The 7,150-nt window shown below is 32.2% G+C and overlaps 1 pseudogene; it reads left to right on the top strand.

The window, feature by feature from the left end:
* The first annotated feature begins 531 nt into the window (after nt 1-531).
* On the top strand, nt 532-1,892 carry LOC120071704 (annotated as a pseudogene).
* The last annotated feature ends 5,258 nt before the right edge of the window (nt 1,893-7,150 follow it).

The following is a 7,150-nucleotide window of genomic DNA, read 5'->3' as shown; positions in this document are numbered from 1 at the left end:
TTCCGCCCTCGTCTTACCATTAGCCCTGCCTGATCACATACTCGGTCACCCTCGTATGAAGCCCGACTGGGTAGAGATCGATTTTCGAAAAAAAATGGTTTGATTTTTTTGGAAAAAAATTAATTTTAGGCTCATAAATTATTCAGAAAATGCTGACCATGATGTTCTAAGAAAAATAATATAAAATTCAACATAGATTTAAAATAATCATTGTATGGTCTTTAAGATAAACTAACGTTGAGTGAAAAAAATGAAGATTTATACCTGATTAGATAAAAAATCCCAAATAATCTTCAAATGAAAAGGAAAATAGCAAGAAAATCCAAAATGTAGTTGAAACCGAGTGAAAAAATGGAAGCAAGTCAGTTAGGTTTGGGAGTAAAGGAGGGTTTGAGATTTTTGAAATGTTAAAGGACATCGCAGTAATTATTGTTGGGTAAAAAAGCAACATTTTTAAAAATGATCTAAATTTCAAAAACAAAAACTCCAAAGAGGCTATTTTCGTCAATTACCCTAATTCTCCTATTTTTGCTTCTGATTTCTCCGTCTCCCATTTTTGCCCGCAGCCGCACGACCTCACCGGCCCACTCCGTTTCTTCGTTCTCTCATAGTCTCCATCTCCACTCCTCCGCCGCCCATTTTCCTACTCTGTTCTCTCATAGTTTCATCCTCTTGCGAGGCATTCGTGGTTTCTCCCATTCTTCTTCTCAAGAAGGAAGTAGCAGGTCAGTTTTCCTTCTCCTCGCGTTTTTTTACAGTCATGTATAATCTGCTTCGCAGAATCATTCTAGTTAAACCTCCGTCATCAGTCTTTTCTCACGGATTTTCTAAAAGTCCGTTGAAATCTCTCAGATACTTATCGACCTCTTCTGAGAACGTATCATCTCCGAAACCTGATTCGTTGTCTTATAATTTTGCTCAGCTTAAGAATAATGAAAAGTCTGTAATTATGTTCTTTGAGAATCATGGATTCTCTAAATCACAGATCTCTGAGCTTGTCAAGAAGTTCCCTCAAGTTCTTTCAGCGAACCCCGAGAAAACCCTATTGCCCAAATTGTTGTTCTTTCAATCTAAAGGCCTTTCTTCCCCCGAGATTGCCAAATTAATATGTGCTTTTCCTCGTGTTTTAAAACGAAGTTTAGACAAACAAATTATTCCAGCCTATGATTATATTCAAGCCCTGCTTCGAACTGAGGAGAAGACTGTCGCAACCATAAAACGCTGTATGGGTATTCTTACTTGGAATCTTCGAATTTCAGCTCGTTCTAATATTGAAATTCTAAAACAAATTGGAGTGTCTGATTCCAACATTTCAACCGTTCTTCAGTACCAGCCCAGAATGTTTTTGATAAGTTCCATCAGATTCAAGGAGACTGTAGAGAAAGTTAAGGATATGGGATTCAACCCTCTGCGTTTGAAGTTTGTTCTTGCCGTTTTTGCTCTGCGATCAATGAGCAAATCTACATGGGATAAGAAGATTGAAGTTTATAGGAAATGGGGATGGGGTGAAGAAGAGGTCCGTTTGGCTTTTGGAAGGCATCCATGGTGTATGATGGCTTCTGAGGACAAGATTAATGGTGTAATGGATTATTTTCTTAACAAGATTGGATGTGAATCTTCTTTCATTGCTAGGAGACCTGCTCTAATTTCACTTAGTTTAAAGAACAGGATTGTGCCTAGAGGCTCTATTTATCAAGTTTTGCTGTCAAAGGGTTTGATTAAGAAATATGTGAATCTTCCTTTATTGTTTGAATCTACTGAAAACCGCTTCTTAGAAAAATTCATCAACCCTTATAAGAAGCGGATTCCTGGATTGTTGACCTTGTATAAAGAGAAATTAGAGGATTCTAACAGATGAGCAGGTTCAATCTCCTTGATATGTTAATGCTTACATTTTCTGTTAGTTGACATGTCTATTGACAAAAATTTATTTTCATCAATTTGTGTTTCTACGTTATCTATACTGTTTAGATTGTTACCTAAATGATGATATGATCTTAATACACTAGAGAAACATGCAACTTTTTCATTCAAATACTTCAGTTTCAAAAGAAGGGAAGTTCAACGAGTGGTGTTAGCGTATTTGAACCTCTAATCTTTTGAGTTGAGGTCATATACACGTAAATGATTTGAGTTGTACCCATATTGGCTATCTAGTCGCCTGATTGATATCACACCAATCACACCATCACGTTGTTAACCATGTAAATTTCAAGTTCGGATAGTTTTGTGGTCAATTAAGGAAGAGACCAACCATAAGCTGGTTGAAGGTGGTTTTGTAACCATCTTCTAATTATTTGCTAAAGTGGAAATTTGTTGACTTGTTAGGGGCCTCAATGGCTGGATGATGTTGAGCAGTTCTATGTAGATTGGAAGAAAGTTAGTACCAATGGCTCGATGACATTGCCATTTTTAGAACTAAATATGCAATCTATATTAATATATTATATATTTATTAAATACATAAATCAATATAATATAGATTCAAATAAGTAAAAATTAAATTGGATGATAATGTGTCATATTCAAAACTAAATATGTTGACCAACCCGGTACAACATATCATTCAATCAACCAAGAAGGCAAAAGCGGGCCAACCAGAGGAAGAATGAGCCACACGCCTGTAAAGTGCAGACTCCGTGGGGGTATAGGCTTGTCTTCTTCTATTGGTTTAGTTGGATCCTTGTTTGGGCTTTTAGGGGAGTGTTTAGGATAATGAGTGTGAACTTTAAGGAATTATAAAATCTAGGACTTGGATCCACATTATAAGAAATTGATAAGATATAGAATTGATGTTTTTTTTAGTTGTGAGATCTATGAATTCTTTTGGCGAAATAAGAAGTGGAGTTTACAAATGCAACTTTCAAACTCTTACTTCTCAAACTTTTTAGGCCAAACATACTCTTAAGGCTAACATTTCTGAGTATGGATTAGATAATATTGAAATTTATTCTAAATAGGGATTTCTATATAGACAGTCTTAATTGTAGGCTTGTATTACATTATTATCTTCTACTCTCGGTTTATTTTAGAAATAGTCCAACAGACTACAAATATTGGTGTCTATTTATCATTAATGCCTCATAGCCCTTCCCACCTATTAATATCCTTTGTTGAAAAAGAAAAAATTGTTGGTATGCCCTATTCTTTCTTCCTCTTTCTTCAAATCTTTTCTTCCTTCTTTCTTCAAATCCTTTCTTCCTCCTCGCTCTCTTCTTTTTCTCGATGGCACAAGTTGCAACGGCTGGCGATGGGAGATAAACATCGAACGACGACTGGGTAGTCGCTGAATAGATTCGACACTGGGTGAATCTAGGTGCGGGGCATTGGGCGAATCTGGGCACTGGACAATGACTCTGCGGATCAAACCTTCCATGAGAACGCCAGAGACTTTTCGGGAGCCTTGTCCAAATCAGATCCTCAACAACATCAGCGACACCTTCGGCATGGGTGCTGTTGGTGGCTCCGCTTTCCATTTTGTCAAAGGCATCTACAATATATATGAGATATATTGATTCTCATATATATTATTTATCATTTATTTATTCTTATTATTTTTATCTTGTGCGGAGGTCTACGAAGCACAAATATTTCATGTGAGGCAAAAAATCAGTATTAGACATGTATGGATACTTCGATACTTCCAGATACTTCCCAGATACGTATCTGACACGCAATTTGACGTATCTGTACTTTCAGATACTTTCCAGATACGTATCTGACACGTGATTTGACTTATCTATTTCTATCGTATTTTTTTTAAAGAAAAAAGACAAGTAACTCATCTAATCTTTCCCAATCTAAAATTAGGCAACCTATTTAAAAAACTCACTATTCGAGTCCAAAACTAAAAGAAAAATAAATAAATAACGGACCAAACCCTAGACTAGACTCATCTAATCTTCATCTTCACATTTGAATCCTAACAAAATCCACTAAAATATAAATCATTTGGATATCTTCAACAATAAGTTCTTTGTTTATCTTCATACTTATTTCTCTAATCTTCTTCTTTGCAATATGAGTCACTTTTCTATTGCATTTTATTAACTATTGTACTTCAACATCTTAAATGTTGCCTTTTTTGTATTGTATTTTAGTGTATGTATTCTATTTTGTGCTATTGTTGTTAACTTGTATGCTAAATTTATCTGTCCTAGATTTTTTTAAAGAAAAAAATGTATCTTCAACGTATCAGTATCCTAGTTTTTTAGAAATATATATATAAATATTTATAAAAAATGACGCAGAGACGTATCCGTATCTTAGTTTTTTAGAAATTGACGAATTGCCATATCCGATCGTGTAGTTGTATGTGTCTGTGCTTCATAGGCGGAGGTGTATGCATTTTTTATAATTAACCTTAGATTTTTCTTAATCAAAGTTTGGCGAGCTTCTAATGGTTAATTAAATTAAACTCTTCCCGATGGTTTAAATTCTTCGTTGGGTTTTTGACAACTTTTCAATATGTACTGTGATATATATTTTTTTGTTTTCGATATATATTGTGATTTTCTAATATATACTGTGATAAATATCTTCAATTATTTATTTGAACTTCCTCTTTTACGATATATACGCTCAAATGTATTGAACATTGAGTTTATGTGTAATTTATATATTGCCATAGATAGCTTTATTTATTTGAAAATTATGAGATTTTAAAGTGAATTTGAATCGGTCACATTAATCGAGAATTAATTATTTCTGTTAGGGAGCTTATGTTAAATTTCGATTTATTGGAATTTCTAATTCTGACTACTTAAATGGATTTTAGTCAATTTTACCAGTATATTTTATATATTGGTTAAAATATTTGTAAACATCAATGTTTTAAGGTATATTTAAAAATAACCATGAATCTAAAGTATGGTATATATGAGATAATAACGCAAAATATAAACAAATTAAAAAAAACAATCGACTATAATAGACAAACCCAAATAAGTCAGACCATCGACAAATAAGGGATATCTAATTAAAAGTGCATATATATCAAAATACCTGAGATATATATACCAAATTAACAATGGAATATATTACACGAAAATAAATGATACTCTAAAAAAACAATAGAATATATCACATAAAATAAAAAATCAAGCATGAAAAATAAAGAAGATGCTAGCAACCAATAAATTGTCGTGGAATGCTTGATACGTGAAATGGAAAATAAAATCATATTAAATGCATATTCTCTCTCAAAAATATATTTTACTCCATAAATATGGAAATATATATTTAAAAAAACAGGTATTAATAAATAAAAAGAGTCCAGTTATCCAAATTAATACTGAAAGCCTTCTTTGAAAAAAAATATTTATGAAATATATGACATGATTTTTTATGTAAAAATCTCTTCTAAATATTTGGAAGATTGAAGGTGGCCTGTGACACAAATGGGCTTGTCACATTATAAACTGAGCCGGCCCATATTGATGTCGAACCTCAAATCTCCCCCACTACAAGCTCGTTGCATCATTGCTCGTCTAATTTTCTTCAATTTACAAAATGTTTCCCTTTCCCTTTTTATTTAATTCTCTATTTTTTTTCCTTTTTGAAAATAGAAGGATACAACTTTTAACTTTTTACTATTAAAAATTCTACATGTGATATGATTATGGTAGTGGAAAATTCTTGGTATTATAAAGGTATCAGTCTCTCTTTGTTCGCATTAAGATTTTGTATATATACATATATAAATTAATATTGTGGACTTCATATCATTTTTAGAAGGATGCTTATGTAATAGACAATAAATAAAATAGGTATCTGTACACGCGTAGTACCTTAAAATCTAACATTATTGGACTAGAAAACAAATATTAGTTTGGTCTTGTAATAAATGATGGTCAAGTTCATTAAAGTGCAATGATACCAATACTATAATTTAGTCAATTGGAACATAATTTAATGGATAAAGCATAACTACCATCTCAAAAGTCGATGATTTGATCTAAAAAGTGTAGTTTAGAAATGTCTCGGACCATGAGATTTTGGTACATATATAGTCTCTAAAGTTTCAAAAGCAATATTTTTAGTTTTGGAGGTTTGAAAAAAATATTCAAGATGATCTTTAAGCTTCTTCAATCATCAGTAAACACCACAACCACCACATTTTGCAGACTCACAAGAAAAATAAATAAATCCTTCAAGAAATATAAAATATTTTCATGCAAGTCAACTTAAAACTTGTTTGAGGTGAGATTTTGCGATGAGCAATGATTAGGTGCATCTAATCATATACTTTCCACTTCTTTACCACATAAAAAAGAAATTAGAAAAAAATAATTTTCAAAAAATAGAACGACCACATGGTAGTAATTTATTGGACCATGCTTGTGATGTTCCAAGTTTTTTCTTTTGCAATTAGTCAACAAACCAAGTCATTCAGATAAATTGGTCATGTTTTTAAGGGCATGAGAAAAAAACATTTTTTTAAAAAAAACTCATTTTTATTCAAATACTTTTGATAAAAAAAAACCGATTAAAATAAATTTGAAAAGCTATTTTGATTAGTTGACCAACATTGGAAATTCCATTTTAGTCTATCGAATAACTTTTCTAATGCTGATATGTTCACCAATTAGCGAGAACACTTGCGATGAAAGCTTGTTTGAGGAATTAAGTATATCTAAGGTTTAATGGAACAATGACCTTAATTTTAAAACAAAGTAACTACAAAAATTTTTACCTTCAACCTCAAACTTGAGAGATCAAAAGTAAAAGTAAAAGAGTAAAAAAAAAAAAAAAAAAAAAGTGGGGCTCAATGCATGCCAATGAGAAGGCACGTTAAGTGGTCGATGAAGATGCAAAGACAACATTTGGAGGACCAATCCATGACCCCACTCGATTTTTTTCACACCCACACCTTTCTTATTTTTGTTCCTTTCAACAAGTTTTTCCACCCCCTCAATTCAAGTTTTTGTATTTTATTGCACTCATATATACACACTCACTTTATAAACAAATAAAATTTGAAACTAAGGCTCTAACGATTGTTTTTGTTGTCAGAGTAAATTTAGCTCAATAATAAATGATATGATTATTTTTCCCTAAACATTGAAGGGTCGATCTCTCAACTTCATAATGGTTGTATTCAAACAAATAATAATAATAATTATTAGTCCGCATGTAACTATTTCGTTTT

The sequence above is a fragment of the Benincasa hispida genome, chromosome 1 (assembly GCF_009727055.1).
Source record: "Benincasa hispida cultivar B227 chromosome 1, ASM972705v1, whole genome shotgun sequence".
Taxonomy (NCBI): Eukaryota; Viridiplantae; Streptophyta; class Magnoliopsida; order Cucurbitales; family Cucurbitaceae; genus Benincasa; species Benincasa hispida.
Note: the sequence above shows the minus strand (reverse complement) of the source record. Positions and strands in the feature narration are given on the sequence as shown.